Source organism: Alosa pseudoharengus, unplaced genomic scaffold (genome assembly GCF_046254945.1).
Source record: "Alosa pseudoharengus isolate Yale_2024_CS ecotype anadromous, Long Island Sound unplaced genomic scaffold, YU_APseudo_1.1 YU_APseudo_1.1_scf_9, whole genome shotgun sequence".
Lineage (NCBI taxonomy): Eukaryota > Metazoa > Chordata > Actinopteri > Clupeiformes > Clupeidae > Alosa > Alosa pseudoharengus.
Genome location: NW_027468881.1, coordinates 38,077,053 through 38,096,363, shown reverse-complemented (window position 1 = coordinate 38,096,363; position 19,311 = coordinate 38,077,053). Strand labels below are relative to the sequence as shown.

Here is a 19,311-nt window from a genome sequence, read left to right as displayed (position 1 = left end):
CTGTAGCTATTAGCACAGGAGTAAGAGGCTGCGCGTCCCCATAACTCAGGTGTAGATGGGCCTGGGGCAGGGCATTGGACCAGAGCCTATAGGGTCAGCTATCTTCAGATCTTTACTTGAGGGGATGTTGAAGATCAAATACTAATAGAAGTACACAAAAAGATAGGGGTGGGGGGGTGAAAACATCACTCCACACACATTCTCTCTGTGGCCATTGTAGGGCTGAATGGCATGGGGAGACACTGGGCCCAGGCTGTTTCCTGATGCAGCCCCGCTGCCTGCTCTTTCCTCTTCCTCAGGATTAGTTCTCACTTGTGTCCTCACGTCACCTCAGCTCGAGGTGTGAGACAGAAAAGTAGTTGTGGATAGTGACACCCAGTGGCCTTTTGGTGGTACAGCAGGCAAGAGATTATAAGGTCTGCAAGCGCACGTGCAACATTATCCCAGATATTTCAGATTTTAAAGCAACACCAAAGAACTTTCCCTCTGTTGCACGCATGCTATTTGTTTATCCAGCACCGGCTTTGCAAATAACGATGTCCACAGACAAGATGTTGCACGATTTATGAAAGTACGATGTATTGCGACATCAGATGCAAGTCAAATTTGAAGTTTCTTATGTCTCATTCCATCGAACTACAGATCCGCTACCCGATCTGGCAAACTTACATAGTGCGGTTATAGCAGATAGAGGGCTGTGAAGCGAATGCAGAAGTGCCATTCACCCTGTTACAAGACAGCAGTCGTTTTTTTAGATCTTGTTTAGTCCTACAAGGGACAAAAATGAATTGGTTGACGGATCCAGTATTTACAGATTGTGGTTCAGACTGAAAAATCCTTTGAAGCAGGGCCGGCGATTGCTATAGGCGAGCTAGGCAATTGCCTAGGGCGACAAATGTGATGAGGGCGCTCCGGAGTGGCTATCGGGAGCTTCGGGAGGATTCCCGGTGCGCCGTTAACTTTTTGTGCCAGTCTGAATGTCGTGAGCTTAAATATATTGTTTCTGAAGTTCATTTGCTGCGCCCTCGCCTACATGTAGAACGGTCGCAGCCCCTTACTCGAAATTACCCCAAATATTAACAAAGTAGCACTCACAAAAACTGTTCGAAAAAATATTTTCAACAATTAAGGGGAGTTTACCTCCTCCAGTGGTAGGCTACGGACCTAACGAACGCCAGGGTGACGTGACACACAGTTACAGTAATTGAGAGTAAAAAAAATCGTTATTCTTCCACCGTCCAGCAGCTGTCAACATACAACGGAAAACAGGCGATTTTGGAAGGTGTGTAGCCTATCTGCTTTTTTTAATCTAGGCGGCATTCCACCCAGTCCACCCAGAGTCAGAGGCCTACCCTCTGTGATATGAATGAATGTTCTGCCTTCATATGCTCAAGCAGGCCTTTATGTCCATGTCGCAAATGTAGAGTCCGACTTGCTGCAGCCACAATCATCTTGAAAGTAGCCTAGCCTAGGCCTGACAGGAGATAACATTCTACAATTTACACGGATTTTTTTCTCCTCTGTTGATCTCGCGACGTTGTTGGCGAATTTGTATATGCTTATAAAAACAAAATATCACTTAATTTCGGGTTAAAATGCGTTAACGCGCGTTACTGAAGTTTATCCCGACTCCCGAGTAAAATATTTACCAATTATTTGTAATGCCTTACATTAGCCTACCACGTTATAGCAATATATATATATATATGCCACTTTTATAACGCGTTACTCCCAACACTGTATAGGCACAACAAAACACTAAGGGGAATTAACCCAAGTGCGTGCGTAAAGTCAAAAAACGCGTAACTACGCATATTTCACCCTGCCAGAATTCTCCCCTGTGTCATTTACGCGCGATAGAGGGAATTACGCGTTTTGGCACCCCCAAACTCTGATTTTCCAGCTGGGTCTCCAACATGTTGCTCTCAAGCTCAGTCGCTTGCCGCCTTGCCAGAGCTTGTCAGAGGCTGAAACACGCTACTACATTTAAACACAATTGTTGCCGCGACTTGAGGCATTCCAGCCTACGAAATTAATAAAAAGTAATCATGCATAATTTAAAAATAACTCAATAGGCTACTTAGCTATGCAATAAGGTTTCCATTACAGCACCGCGGACGTTCAATGAACGCATGAAAGCGGATGGTTTGTTTGAAATCCCGACACTCTTTCAACTACATGGAACGTAATAGTGATCATCAAATACCTCCCTAGATTTCAGTGCCCATCAGTCCCAACATTTAACAATATAATCAAACAGTCCAAAAGTAAATTAAATATCAAACTAAACCGAAAATGTCATGCTTTTGAAGGCCTACCAGTAGCCTATGCCGCTCCAAGAAACGCATGTCTCAAAATAAAACTCGCATAAGAAATAAAGGGCTGTCTCGAATACAATCCTGCCCCTAAAGGCCTGTACTTTGTCTTAAGACTCCGGCCATAATTTGAGGATTTACAGTATCTAAGTAGACAAACTGGCTTCAGATATCCAACAGAGTGAATATGAGATTGTGCAGTCTGTGGTTAGTGACGTGATGCTGTTAATGGGGAATTTACATAGCCTAGCGTAAACCTATAGGTTATTATTTATTTGGCGTACCTATGAGGCTTTTTTCCTTATCAAAAGTGGGTGGACTCATATAATGGCTCCGACGCCCATTGGGTAACCAAAGGGCTAGAACCGGCCCTGCTTTGAAGGTTAATCTGGCATCAGGTTTCTTTACAACATGTTAACAAATGTACAGTGAAGCCCAGGCCTGGTGTGGCTAATCAGGAGATTTTGAAGGATTCCCATAGCCTGGAAAAATCCAAACTCATTCAGGAAGTGAATATAGTCTGGTGACTCATGATTGGGATTCCTTTCCAACACTTGCATCGTGACAGGCACTAATTTTGGAATCATTGGTCCAGCCTCACCAATCACATTGATCAGAGATTCCCAACATTACTTCCTAGTCAGTCTAAACTTTACAAACTGACAATAAACAGCATCAGCAGTCAGGAAACAATACATGTGGGTCTACCTTTGCTGTAAATACATTTCTGCTTTTTTCCAAATGCTTTTTTTGATGTTGCTGCTACTGTTTATCACAAAAAGTTTTGGGTTCGTCTTCCCCTCTCGTTGCTGATTGACATGTTTCTTTTCTGAGGGAAAGGTTAGTGAATTATCAGACTAGAATCTCCCTGGCTGTATCTCAAACCGCCTACTTGCACACTTCCCAGATAGCAAGAGGTTGTCAGGTCACTGTGGGTCCACTGGGGGCAGAGCTGGTGGTCCGCTGGCATTTTGCTCATCGGTTCTCTGTTGGTCCGCTGGCGGGTTGCCGACAAATGCCCCAATATTTTGCCACTATTGGTCTTAAATCTTTTTTCATTTATTCAGTTCTACTTCATCCATCATTTTAATAATATTTCATGTCTTTTCTTAATATTCATGACCAGTTAAATGTAAAGAGATGGTGGTCCAACGGTGGACCACAAGGCACGCCACCGGCAGCATACTGTAGCACCAGCTTTCCGCTCTCTGCCAATCAGATTTCGCTATCTGGGTTCAAATACTTAGTTTAAATACATAGTGCAGATAACACAGCAATGCAGTGCACTGAAAATACCTGGATACCTGAATATACCGTTCAAATACTTACACTGAAAATACCCGGATGACGCCCTAATAACGGTCAGAAAGTTCAGAGTGGAACAATAGACACTACTCGCACTAAACGGGCGCCACTTTCGGTAAGTGCTTTGACACAGCTGTATTCCTTTTGGGACAATACTAACCATGGAAAAGTGGCCACTACGGAAGTAAGTGCAGTACTGACAGAAGTGTGCTGTTTGAGACACACCCCCTGAAAGTAGATCTAGAATGGGCGGGGCCAGGCGAGGATTCCTGATGGGCTGTTGACGTTTTGGGCAGGTCTGAATATCGTGAGCTTAAATACATGTTCCTATTAACTCCTATCCTGTAAATATGCATCCCATTCCCCTCCTTACCTGTCTCTCTTACAGATCCTTGGGGTAAACCCATTGTGCACTTCATGTACCTGGAGCACACATCCTTGATTTGAACACACTGCATCCTATCTGATGAAAATGATGACATCCATGACAGTGTTTTTGATGAGAAGTTGAAGTTAGATAGTGTAGAGATCAATAGCTCATGATTTACTGTATCAAAGGCTTTACGCAGAAGGAATGTAATAATAAGGTTCTTCAGTCTAACGAAAGTTGAGCTTTTTGGCCTCACCCAAACAAAAGTCAGCCAAATTAATAAACATACATGTAAATAAAATAATGTCCCTTTTGCTATGGGACAGGTAACCTGAAGATGGAGAGGGATGACCCTTCTCTTGTAGAGTGCACAAGTGCATCGCCACACACTGAGGATCAGTGGCGTGCACAGACATTTTGGGGGGCAGGTGCTCAGGAGGAGGGGGGGGGCACTTTTTAGTGCACGTGGAACACTTAATTATAAAAAAAAATTACACGCACATGTTGAATGAAATTTGACTTGTGCTGCAATTAGTAAATCAATATACAATTAAGACAATAAAGAGACCAAAATGTGTTAATTTATGTTGCCTAACAAAACCTATACAACAGAAAACGTTCGTCTTAACACATAGATTTGCAATCGCAAACTCTACCGAAATTATTTGTAGCCTATGTGGTCGTCCTCACGTTATCTGTCATTGACTTGGGCTACAGCGTAAAACTTTATCAGGTGACCAGTCGGCTAAAATGCTTAGTTGTTTGATGCTGTATGAGACATTTTACTGCACAACAAATTGATTACACGTTGGGCTTAGAGGGCAAACTGATTTTACTTGATCTGTAAGACAATAAAGAGACCAAACAGTACGAGAAGGAGTTATAGTGGGCTACTGACTGTTGACAGAAAACGTTCTTCTTAACACATACATTTGCAAAATCTACCGAAATTATTTGTATGTGGTCGTCAAGTTATCTATCATTGATTTAACCTGGCCCTAGCCAGATGAATGTCGTTCCGCTAGCTCCACTCATCCATCTGGAACCGATCCATTGAAATGTCGTTTCAGAAGGCTGGACCTAATCAAAAAATGCTTGCATATGATTGAATAAGCCACTTGTCCGTCATCTATTGACGTGCTACTTCAACCACTCTCATCGAAGCCAACCCGTGACGCTGATAACAGTCTCACAGTCGCTTCTACGCTATGTCACATCTATGAAACTCCCGCCCTGCGTCCTGATTGGCTAAACCATAAAGTTGGTTGGAGAAATCACTCTCAATGGAAGAGGTTCCAGATGGATGTGAGTGAAGCTAGGCGGAGCTAGCGGAACGACATTCATCTGGCTAGGGCCAGGTTATCATTGATTTGGGCTACAGCTTAAAACTTTATCTAGCTTCATCTAACTAGTGTATCAGGTGACCAGTCGGCAAAAATGCTTGTTTGGTGTTGAATGAGACATTTTTCTGCACAACAAATTGTTTACATGTTGGGCTTAGAGGGCAAACTGTAAGATTTTGCTTGATCTGTATGTTACCTGGCTGAGAAGCAGGGAGAAGCAGCCTGTCAGCGACCATACCTGCTATCTGAAGACGCTTACTGAACTGCTATGGGGCTGCGCATCTGGCGTGCCCTGCGGGCGACCGCGCGAGTTCACGTGACAAAGGAAGAGAGATAGGCTGGTCGGGTGTGCAGAAAGGAGGTGGCTCATTTCGGGGCATTGTTTCAGTCGTTTTTAATGGCTCAGGTTTTCAAAAGATCATTTCAAAACAGACCTAAGTAAAAGCTTAATAATATTAATAATTAAAAAAAAAAAAAAAAAAAGTTTCAAAAGGGCATTTTCGTTGATTAAGGGCAAACTTCCTAGTGCTTTAGCACCACCTAGTGTCTATGTATGCACGCCTATGCTGAGGATGTATCAGATGATATGGTAGAGTGCACAAGTGCATCTCCAGACACTGAGGATGTATCAGATTATATGGTAGAGTGCACAAGTGCTATCAGACACTGAGGATGTATCAGATGATATGGTAGAGTGCACAAGTGCATCTCCAGACACTGAGGATGTATCAGATGATATGGTAGAGTGCACAAGTGCTATCAGACACTGAGGATGTATCAGATGATATGGTAGAGTGCACAAGTGCTATCAGACACTGAGGATGTATCAGATGATATGAGGGTGCAGAGAACATGCATATAGCTGACATATGTAAGTCACTTTGGTCAAGAAGTGTCTGCTAAATGTAATGTAATAATGCACATCCAACAGAGGTGCTGCCTGGAGGAAAACTAAGTTCAGAACACTGACACACTTGTCAAACTTCTACGTGTTGTAAAGCATGTAACAGAATGTGGACTCTTCGTTAGAGTTCAGAATATATCAGATGGGGCCAGGCTGTGGTGTGAATGGAAATGAAATTACATCCATTATACTTTGTACTCCTTGTAGATTTCAATCCTATAACATAATTGATTACAATACATTTCTCACAAAATGTAAAAATACATAATTATGTGATATTTAATTTAAATATTCTTACATATTGTATTGTAAGTTTTAGCTGCCAGAAAAAAACTGAAATTATTTTCTTTAGCTCGTTATTTATTAAAATCCATCAGAATTTCATTGTGCAGATTTATTTCATATGATATAAGATTTGCTGAAAGAAAAACAACACTCCAATCTAATCTAACACTACAATGCAAGGATATCTTATAATGATAATCACTGTGCTATTATTTACATGCTGCTCTCTGCCAGGATTAAGGTCATCATGTGATACAAAATACAAATAACTACTGTAACTATTGTAACTGAACTTTTGTGTTACAGCATTTGGAATTTAGTCACATACGAAGAGTGTCATTTCTCACAGTGTGGCATACACTTAACCAACATCTGGAGGATCGTAATTTTGACAAACTCTTGTAATTTCACGTTATTTGAACATTACAATCTGTTATACATTTACCATTTAATGATGACACAAAAACATACTATAATGGCATCAAAAATACCTTCATTGTTCAGGTCCTATGACTTGAAACCAAGTTTTTTCTTGACATCAACTTTAGATTTCAACAATTTCACCAGATCTTTGGCATTCATGCAAGAATTGGGTTTAAATCTTAACAGTGGTTTCAAAATGTCATAAAGAGTAGGCTCTAGTTTATCCAGAGCATGAGGACGCTGCTTTTTATAAAGAAGCTCACGTATTTTTTGCTGGTTATCGCTTGGCCAAGGTCTAGAGTTTGTGAACATCTCCAGAAGAGTGATGCCAAGAGACCACATGTCGGACATGGTGCTGCATTTCTTACACTCTACTATGCACTCTGGGGCCATGTAGGGAGGGGTTCCTCCCAGAGGGCCATAGTAACTCCCTGTTTTATCAGTTCCTGTTGTCGTTGAGATGGTTTCTTTGCAGTTCGCCAAGCCCCAATCAGTGAGATAGGCCTTTCTGTCACCTTCTGAAATCTTAGAACAACAATGACAATGACAATGACAATGAACAAACAACTCCCAACAAGGTCAGCTTAAATTACCAGTATTCTGTGAATGGCATTAAACCTGAAATGCTTGAGCATGAAAATTAAACTTTGAATATTAGTAAACCTACAGTAGATTCTTTAATTATTAAGCTTAGCCATTAATGATTTCCTTTGATCCCATTTGAAACATACTGACCATTATGTTTGCAGGCTTCAGATCTTGGTGGATGATCTTTTTTCCATGTATGTACTCAACAGCCATAGCAATCTCTAAAGCTACAAACAGCTTGTCCTCGTGCTGTAACTGAAAGTGTAATTAAACAATGTTTTTAACAAATTGTTATTATAATGTATTACATGTTTAAGCAATATGAGTGGGAGTGGGGTTGGTAAAGGATATCCCCGCGGCTGTAATTCAGCCGTAGGCACGAGGCCAAAGGGCCTTTACCAACCCCACGACCACGAGTAATATTTTTATATAACAGTTCCATTACCAACTAATTTAGTTTTAAGATACAAAATTGTGTTTTCTATCGTTTATTTTGTTTGTTCATCCTCCACCCACAAAAATAGTTCTAATCTTACTTAGCCTTGCCATGTCCTGTCCTGTTGCAAGCAGCATGAACTCAGAAAAATAATCCAGTATGGCAGAGCTAACTCTAAAACGGTAGTATTTCTGTATTAACTAGATGTACCGCAGAGCGGTACAAAATATGACCGCCGCCCAGTCCAGCACATTTTTTCCACAAAAAGAAATCACGCTGAAAGGCCTATATGATTCTAACTGTCTCACTAAATTGCATTATCCACACTCAATTCTCACTGGTATCTGCTAGACAACAAGTACCAAAACATGATTAGTTCATAGATTTCACATGTAAAATTCATTTTATACAACCCCACCTCCATCTTGCCTGTTCATAATTATGAGAAATTCTTGATTGTTTGTGTTATGTTTATGTTATGTGTGTGGGTGTGTGTGTGTGTGTGAGTGTGTGTGTGTGTGTGTGTGTGTGTGTGTGTGTGTGCGTGCCTGCGTATGTGCCTGTGCATGGAAGCGTACATATGTCTACTGTGTGAGTATGTGTCATGATTACTGTGAATGTGTGTGTGTGTGTGTGTATCTGTTTGTGCACATGTGTGCACATGAACTGGGCTAACATGACCCCTGGAGGCAAATATACGGAAAAAATGGTCATCCTAGGCCCTACAGTTCTCAAGATATTCACAGAGAACTGTGTCTGGCCTACCCTCCTTTCGGGGGGTCCAGTCCAGCGGGGGGGCTACAGATCAAAACGAAAAATGACAGTTCCATGCTATCCATGTAGGGGTACATGCCCACCAAGTTTTGTGTACCCCGGTCTTTCAGTGTCCCGGGAATCCTTGTTGGTGTACGTCACTAAATGTACACATAAATTGTTTTATTGTAAGGCCCCCCATGAACGAAAGTACACAAAACTTGGCATGCATTCGGAGGGTGTCATAATGATCCTACACTTTCAATTTCGTGCAGTTTTGACCATGTCAGCCAGAGATATTGTGATGAAAACACCTAATTTTTTGCTTTTTAATTTTTAACTAGGTGGCGCTATACATGAAATAAGTGGTAATGGGATGGGTTGACATGGCCCCTTGAGATCAACATACAAAAAAAGGTGGACCTCCTAGGCCCTACGGTTCTCGAGATATTCACAGAAAACTGTCTCCGGCCACCTACAGGCCAGTTGGTGTATAGTAACATAAATTAATTTATTGTGTGGCCCCCCATGAACGGAATTCCACGAAACTTGGCGTGCATTCAGAGGGTGTCATAATGATCCTACACTTCCAATTTCGTGCAGTTTTGACTATGTTAGGTCACAGATACCTGCGATTACAACACCTCATTTTTACTTTTTTGTGTTTAACTAGGTGGCGCTATACATGAAATGAGTGGTTACTGAATGGGTTGACATGGCCCCTTGAGATCAACATACAAAAAAAAAATGGTCCTCCTAAACCTTACGGTTCTCGAGATATTCACAGAAAACTGTGTCTGCCCTACCCTCCTTTCGGGGGGTGCAGTCCAGCGGGGGGGCTACAGATCAAAACGAAAAACGATGGTTCCATGCTATCCATATGGGGTTACATGCCCACCAAGTTTCGTCTACCCCGGTCTTTCAGTGTCCCGGGAATCATTGACAGAAATTTGGACATGCGAAAAAGAAAAAAAAAAAGAAATAAATAAAAAATCTGACTAAACCTATATGACCGCCGCTTCGCTGCGCGGCGGTCATAATAACAAATAAGTTCAGGGTTTGTATCCTTATATTTTGGAAAAGTTTGCAAGAACTAAACAAACAAAACAAACACATTACATTTATATAGCGCTTTTTTCTCAAAGAGAAAAGCACATCACATGGATGGGGGGACCTCACTAGTAACAACCACCAATGTGTAGCACCCACCTGGGTGATGCACGGCAGCCATTATGCGCCAGAACGCTCACCACTCACCAGCTTGAGGTGGAGAGTGAGGGAGTGAATGAGCCAATTACAGTGGGGGATGATTAGGGGGCCAGATCAAATGAGCCAGGTTGGGAATTTAGCCAGGACACCGGGGAACCCCCTACTCTTTGTGATAAGTGCCATGGGATCTTTAATGACCACAGTGAGTCAGGACCTCAGTTTAACGTCTCATCGGAAGGACGGCATCTCCTACAGTGCAGTGTCCCCGTCACTGCACTGGGGCATTGGGATCGATCTTTTTTGGCCAGAAGAAAGTGTGCCACCTACTGGCCACCAACCAACACCACTTCCAGCAGCAACCTAGTTTTGCAAGGAAGTCTCCCATCCAAGTACTAACCAGGCCCACACCTGCTTAGCTTCAATAATTCAGCTAAGACCGAGCACTATTAAATGTAAAAACGGCATCTATAGTTCCAATGCAAGGAACTAAGTAACCTGCCACACCAGGGTGACATTATGGGTGTGGGCAGCCATGGCCTACTGGTTAGTGCTTTGGACTTACCGGAACGTAACCGGAGGGTTGCCGGTTTGAACCCCGACCAGTAGGCACGGCTGAAGTGCCCTTGAGCAAGGCACCTAACCCCTCACTGCTCCCCGAGCGCCGCTGTTGTTGCAGGCAGCTCACTGTGCCGGGATTAGTGTGTGCTTCACCTCACTGTATGTTCACTGTGTGCTGAGTATGTTTCACTAATTCACGGATTGGGATAAATGCAGAGACCAAATTTCCCTCACGGGATCAAAAGAGTATATATACTTATACTTATGAAATTGTTGCTATCTAGAATGAATGGAATATTGGTGTTAGATAATTCAATGCAATATGCGGAGTGATTACTAGCGGTAACAAGTGGGAATGTCCTGGGACACCTGCACTTGTGATGACTCATGGAATGCCTCTCATCCAATCAGAAATGAATAAATAGCTTGACCGGAACTACACTCTTAAAAAGGAAAAGTCAGGGCTATCCAATTGATCAAACCATATTATGTTACAAATACATGAAAGGGTTTAGTTTTGAATGAAACAACCTTATTGTGTTCAAATAGTCATTGAGTAATCCATTTTTCTAATTGAATCACGCAAGGTACTGTAAGGGTATTTACTAGGGAAGAAAGGAAAAGAGGGTTTGTCACAATTACTAAAACCACAAAACATGAAATTAGAGACTCATGTTTTTCTTTCGACATATTTTGCCACAGCAATGACTTTATCCAACAGAATCATGTAAGATCAACGTGATGCACCTAAGTACTGAACCAGTAAGGGAATTGAACACACAGGATGCCTTGGTGTCACCATTGCATTGTGTTCCCATTGGGTTTCAGTGTAACTGTATAATGATTGCTATTATTACTTATATTTAGAGAGAACATGCCTCACCTTGATGGGAGTGTCTTTATAAAGAACCTGATGGAGGTTGGCACCATGGATGTACTCATTAGCAATGAGGATCTGGGTCTCACTTTTGGCTACAGCCATCATCCGCACAATGTGGGGGTGAGACAAACGCCTGAAGAATATTTAATGTGATCTTTTGTCGATATTTAACAAATGGAAATGAATCACGTTGACAGTGTATTTACTATATTAAGGTGATGTTTAGTATATTGTTGTTGCATGCTTGTACAAATAAAAATAAACTAACGATACAATCTACTGACTGACCAAACAATTATGTTTGAATTACATAATACTATGAGATCACAAATGCAGCTTCATGAACTGAACATGAACAATAAAGTATACAGACGCACGCACACACACACACACACACACACACTTACAAAGGTATGAGAAACTCATTTGTGATGACTGAACTATCTCCAATAGAGATGATCTTTACAGCAGCAGGAGTTCCCTGGTATGAGCCTTTGTAAACTGTTCCATATGATCCTCTTCCAATGCAATTATCGTTGTTCACGGTTAATGTAGATACATCCACGAAGCGAACAATTTTAAGCTGGTCTACAAGTAGCAAAACATGTTGAAAGTTGTAGGTAAATGTAACCATTTACGAATACAATAAATTGCACCGAACATAAAATATAACTAGATGTACCGCAGAGCGGTACAAAATATGACCGCCGCCCAGTCCAGCACATTTTTTCCACAAAAAGAAATCACGCTGAAAGGCCTATATGATTCTAACTGTCTCACTAAATTGCATTATCCACACTCAATTCTCACTGGTATCTGCTAGACAACAAGTACCAAAACATGATTAGTTCATAGATTTCACATGTAAAATTAATTTTATACAACCCCACCCCCATCTTGCATGTTCATAATTCTGAGAAATTCTTGATTGTTTGTGTTATGTTTATGTTATGTGTGTGGGTGTGTGTGTGTGTGTGTGTGTGTGCGTGCTTGTGTGTGTGCCTGTGCATGCAAGTGTACATATGTCTACTGTGTGAGTATGTGTCATACGTATGATTACTGTGAATGTATGTGTGTGTGTGTGTATATCTGTTTGTGCACATGTGTGCACATTAAATGGGTTAACATGACCCCTGGAGGCAAACATACGTAAAAAAATGGTCATCCTAGGCCCTACAGTTCTCAAGATATTCACAGAGAACTGTGTCTGCCCTACCCTCCTTTCGGGGGGTCCAGTCCAGCGGGGGGGCTACAGATCAAAGCGAAAAATGACGGTTCCATGCTATCCATGTGGGGGTACATGCCCACCAAGTTTTGTGTACCCCGGTCTTTCAGTGTCCCAGGAATCCTTGTTGGTGTACGTCACTAAATGTACACATAAATTATTTTATTGTAAGGCCCCCCATGAACGAAAGTACACAAAACTTGGCATGCATTTGGAGGGTGTCATAATGATCCTACACTTTTAATTTCGTGCAGTTTTGACCTTGTCAGCCAAAGATATTGTGATGAAAACACCTAATTTTTTGCTTTTTAATTTTTAACTAGGTGACGCTATACATGAAATAAGTGGTAATGGAATGGGTTGACATGCCCCCTTAAGACCAACATACCAAAAAAAGGTGGACCTCGTAGGCCCTACGGTTCTCGAGATATTCACAGAAAACTGTCTCCGGCCACCTACAGGCCAGTTGGTGTATAGTAACATAAATGAATTTATTGTGTGGCCCCCCATGAACGGAATTCCACGAAACTTGGCGTGCATACAGATGGTGTCATAATGATCCTACACTTCCAATTTCGTGCAGTTTTGACTATGTTAGGTCACAGATACCTTCGATTACAACACCTCATTTTTACTTTTTTGTGTTTAACTAGGTGGCGCTATACATGAAATGAGTGGTTATGGAATGGGTTGACATGGCCCCTTGAGATCAACATACAAAAAAAAAATGGTCCTCCGAAACCCTACGGTTTTCGAGATATTCACAGAAAACTGTGTCTGCCCTACCCTCCTTTCGGGGGGTCCAGTCCAGCGGGGGGGCCACAGATCAAAACGAAAAACGATGGTTCCATGCTATCCATGTGGGGTTACATGCCCACCAAGTTTCGTGTACCCCGGTCTTTCAGTGTCCCGGGAATCATTGACAGAAATTTTTCGCATGCCCAAATTTCCGTCAATGATTCCCGGGACACTGAAAGACCGGGGTAGACAAAACTTGGTGGGCATGTAACCCCATATGGATAGCATGTAACCATCGTTTTTCGTTTTGATCTGTAGCCCCCCCGCTGGACTGCACCCCCCGAAAGGAGGGTAGGGCAGACACAGTTTTCTGTGAATATCTCGAGAACCGTAAGGTTTAGGAGGACCATTTTTTTTTGTATGTTGATCTCAAGGGGCCATGTCAACCCATTTCATAACCACTCATTTCATGTATAGCACCACCTAGTTAAACACAAAAAAGTAAAAATGAGGTGTTGTAATCGCAGGTATCTGTGACCTAACATAGTCAAAACTGCACGAAATTGGAAGTGTAGGATCATTATGACACCCTCTGAATGCACGCCAAGTTTCGTGGAATTCCGTTCATGGGGGGCCACACAATAAATTAATTTATGTTACTATACACCAACTGGCCTGTAGGTGGCCGGAGACAGTTTTCTGTGAATATCTCGAGAACCGTAGGGCCCAGGAGGTCCACCTTTTTTTAGTATGTTGATCTCAAGGGGCCATGTCAACCCATCCCATTACCACTTATTTCATGTATAGCGCCACCTAGTTAAAAATTAAAAAGCAAAACATTAGGTGTTTTCATCACAATATCTCTGGCTGACATGGTCAAAACTGCACGAAATTGAAAGTGTAGGATCATTATGACACCCTCTGAATGCATGCCAAGTTTTGTGTACTTTCGTTCATGGGGGGCCTTACAATAAAACAATTTATGTGTACATTTAGTGACGTACACCAACAAGGATTCCCGGGACACTGAAAGACCGGGGTACACAAAACTTGGTGGGCATGTACCCCCACATGGATAGCATGGAACCGTCATTTTTCGTTTTGATCTGTAGCCCCCCCGCTGGACTGGACCCCCCGAAAGGAGGATAGGCCAGACACAGTTCTCTGTGATTATCAGGGGGCCCCCAATCGAGTTTCTTTTTTTTTTTTACATAATAAATAACGTAAACGAGTGACATCAATGAATGAATAAATGAAACAATTAATCATTCAAAACAAGAAAATTCTGATTTCATGATCAATATACCTGCCTATCTCTACTGTGTCCGCCAGCCTTTGAGTCACGCGCATAAACTAGACACCTCGGGTGCATAGACAATTCGTGCAGACACTGCATCAAGTTCAACAATCGGAAGAGACGGTAATGTTAAGACAAGTCACAAAAAAGGACATATCCCTCTGGTGCCGAAAACAGAACGAAGAAAATGACAGAGGAGGAGAAAAACGAGCAAGATACAGGTATGTTTGCATGATTATTTACAGTATGTTTTGTGCTTGAGGTAGCTAGCTAGCTGTCATGATCTAATATAAGCCATCACCAGAGCTAAATCTCCGCCATCAACAGAGAAATGTCTCCCATTAATATATATTTATCTAGATGTATTTCAGATGTCAAGGATATTGGGATTGTTTTGGATGTTCAATCAAGCATGTACCCTAGCTCTAGGTGGGCTTATTATGTCGTAAATTAAAGTTAGCTAGCTGACTGAAGTGGACATTAGCACTACAGTAGCTACATGAAAACGTAGCTGAAGGCAAATTTACCACAGAGGGATTGTTTCTGATTTCGCACCTGAAAGTGTTGATAGTTTATTACTGTTCTATAATATGTGACATAGTGGTAAGTCTGATAGCAACAACAGACTAAGCCCAGGCTCCCAGTCCCAACCCAACCCACTGACTAGCGCGACTCTGGGCATCGGTAACGTTCCAGCTTCATAGGCAAAGATGGAACAGTACGTGCGCTCTGCTCTAAGATCTTTGGAGAGAGATGGTAGTGTTTGAGAAAATATACCATGTTGGGTGGGGAGACTTCTGTGATGAAAATAAACTTACATTTGATTAAGATAGTGGCAAGTGATGTAGCGGTGCTACCCTAATGTTTAGGCTGCAGTAGATCACCATGTTAAGCGTTCACCATACTGCAATTAAGTATATACTCTTTTGATTATGCCTCATTTGCCAATAGAATATGAATTGTTACATGTGAAATTGCTTGTTATTTAGTAGAGCGGCTACAAGGCCAATTTGGCAAGAATCGTGCAAATTATGATACAAGCATGAAACTTGGTAGGTATGTGCTTATGACCAATACAATCAAATCTACCTGATTGGCCACTTGAAATAGTGGCCATTTTCCAAGATGGCCGCCAAAAAAGACTCCAGAAATTGATTTATTGCATAGAATTGACCTAGCAAATTATGATACAAGCATGAAATTCGACATGTATGTGCTTAAGACCAATACAATGAAATCTACCTGACTGGCCACTTGAAATGGTGGCCATTTTCCAAGATGGCTGCCAAAAAAGACCCTAGAAATTGATTTATTGCACAGAATAGTCAAAGAAAATTATGATGGACGCATGAAATTTGGCATGGATGTGATCAAGACCAATACAATCAAATCCACTTGATTTGCTACTTGAAATGCTGGCCATTTTCCAAGATGGCGTCCAAAAAGACCCGAGAAATTTGCAAAGTTCAAATGTGCAAATTGCAAATGTGGTGTAAATAATTGTTCACTCTCCTTAAATATGTTTCCATAGATGATGAAGTGATACAGATATTAATGTTTTATTACATTTTATTACAAAATTACATACTTGTATCATCATTTTCTTGCTCACTTCTGGGCTAAATTCAGTCTTTTGGCGGCCATATTGTAAAATGGCTTCCATTTCAAGTGGCGAGTCAGGTAGATTTGATTGTATTGTTTTTTTAGCACATTCATGCCAAAATTCATGCTTGTATAATAACTTGCTTGATCAATTCTGTGCATCAAATCCATTTCTATGGTATTTTTTGGCGGCCATCTTGGAAAATGGCCGTCATTTAAACTGGAAAATCAGTTAGAATGTATTGTGTTGGTCTTAAGCACATACCTGCCAAATTTCATGGCTGTATCATAATTTCCTTTGTCAATTCTGTACAACAAACCAATTTTTAGAGTTTTTCATGGGGGCCATTTTGGAAAATGGCCGCCATTAAAAATGGCAAATCAGGCAGATTTTATTGTATTGGTCTTGAGCACATACATGCCTAATTTCATGCTTGTATCATAATATCTTTGGTGAATTCTGAGCAATAAATCAATTTCTAGGGTCTTTTTTGGCGGCCATCTTGGAAAATGGCCGCCATTTCAAGTGGCCAATCAGGTAGATTTGATTGTATTGGTCTTGAGCACATACCTGCCGAATTTCACGCTTGTATCATAATTTGCACGATTTTTCCTGTAGCCGCTCTACTAATTTGAGTGTAAGTAATGATAGCAAAATAAACTCATTCTGCTCGATCAACTATGCACTTATGCAATATTTTTTTTTTTTCAGAGACACTGTTGAAGTCCTTTGGAGCACATCTCTACCTCTACCTAACTCTACCTACCAGAAGGTGAGGTTTTCTTGATGGCAAATGGTTACATAGCCTGTTAATATGACATGACACATTTAACATCGTTTTTTTTTTATTTATTTATGTATTTATTTAATCATTGCAGGTTCGTCCACTGCAGAGTTGCAGATGCCTAAAAACCAGGAACGAAGTAGGAATAATTATCTATTTTTTGGGACATTTTATTTTTGATTATTAATGTTTGTCTATTTTGTTTTTATTTTGTAGTTGAAAATTGCTCATTTAATGCGCATTTGTTCAGCAAATCTGTTGGAAAAAAAGTCATTAAACTGATGTACTTGTTTACAACAATTGCTGTTGTATTTTGTTATTTGTCAATTCAACTTCAGTAAACCACCCTTAGTGCTTCACTTTGAATATGAATGTTTCAAATAAATCTGTGATTTTAGTACCCTCTAAGATTTAAAGGTGCCAGGGTTGGTGTAAATAACAACTGTATTAATACATTGGTTTACCAAGCACATGGGGCCAGAAGTCTAGATTGGAGCCCCAAAAAATGTTTGGCATGTGAGCAAGGATGGATTACTGAATGAGCCTACCGAGCCCAAGAGGTCAAGGGACCCTGAACCCCAAGTAGTTGTGTGAATTCACTACCAATAAGTCAAAAAGCAAAAGGCTATGAATCTGAACAAATTTAGGTACTGCCCTTCTCCAGCTGACCATCCCAAAAATGCACCAGAATACAGGAAAGCACATCTAACCCCCCCCCCCCCCCCCCCACACACACACACACACACACGTTTGTACCCACATTTGCACAAACAGGGTAGGGGGAGAGGGTCCTTATGCATCTGTGTCCAGGGGGACAGTAGTTCATAATCAGTCGCTGTATTAATACATAACCTCACTGTATTCATTTATAATATGACATTATAGTGTGAAGTGTCAATTATCGCCAAGCACAGGTGACTGCGTTGTGGGAGGGGGCCCCCAAATCAAATTCTGCTTAGGGCCCCCAAAAGGCTTGGGCCGGCACTGCGTATGACACATACTCACACAGTAGACATATGTACGCTTCCATGCACAGGCACATACGCAGGCACGCACGCACACACACACACACACACACACACACACACACACACACTCACACACACCCACACCCACACACATAACATAAACATAACACAAACAATCAAGAATTTCTCAGAATTATGAACAGGCAAGATGGAGGTGGGGTTGTATAAAATTAATTTTACATGTGAAATCTACACGAAACTTGGTGGGCATGTAACGCCACATGGATAGCATGGAACCATGGTTTTTCGTTTTGATCTGTAGTGCCCCCGCCGAAAGGAGGGTAGGGCAGACACAGCTGTGAATATCTTGAGAACCGTAGGGCCTAGGATGACCAATTTTTTTCCGTATGTTTGCCTCCAGGGGTCATGTTAACCCATTCCATGTGCACACATGTGCATAAACAGATACACACGCACACACATACATTCACAGTAATCATACGTATGACACATACTCACACAGTAGACATATGTACGCATGCATGCACATGCACAAACACACATACGCAGGCAAACACACAAGCACGCACACACACACACACACACACACACACACATAAACATAAACATGTACACGCACACATGCACACAATTCAATAATTTCTCAGAATTATGAACAGGCAAGATGGGGGTGGGGATAAAATGAATTTTACATGTGAAATCTATAAACTAATCATGTTTTGGTACTTGTTGTCTAGCAAATACCAGTGAGAATTGAGTGTGGATAATGCAATTTAGTGAGACAGATTTATTTTTGTGGAAAAAATGTGCTGGACTGGGCGGGGGTCATATTTTGTACCGCTCTGCGGTACATCTAGTTTTAACATGAAACAATCACAAATATTTGACTGATTTGAAGTTGCTTTATGTCAATGTGAATGCCGGGTCTCAAGATTACATCTTGTTGAGCAATCTCACCATGTCCATGTGCTCTGTCACCACCTCCATGTGCTCTGGTTCTGTGGATCCCAATCTCACCATGTGCTCTGGTTCTGTGGATCCCAATCTCACCATGTCCATGTGCTCTGGTTCTGTGGATCCCAGCTCCCATCTCTCCAGCTGCAGCCTCCTCTGTGCCATAGCCAGAGCTCTGAGTGGAGGCAGCCATGTTGAGACCTGTGCCAGAGCTCTGAGTGGAGGCAGCCATGTTGAGACCTGTGCTATAGCCAGAGCTCTGAGTGGAGGCAGCCATGTTGAGACCTGTGCCAGAGCTCTGAGTAGACACAGCCATGTTGAGACCTGTGCTATAGCCAGAGCTCTGAGTAGA

The 19,311-nt window shown here is 41.7% G+C and overlaps 1 long non-coding RNA gene across 1 annotated transcript; it reads right to left on the bottom strand.

Annotated features, from left to right (window-relative positions):
• Window positions 1-11,354: 11,354 nt before the first annotated feature.
• Window positions 11,355-19,261, bottom strand: LOC143114692 (uncharacterized). The gene is made up of 3 exons (XR_012984977.1): window positions 19,056-19,261; window positions 11,777-11,957; window positions 11,355-11,502 (listed from the first exon to the last, which is right to left on the bottom strand). It is a non-coding gene; the product is annotated as an uncharacterized LOC143114692 (long non-coding RNA).
• Between the last annotated feature and the right edge of the window lie 50 nt (window positions 19,262-19,311).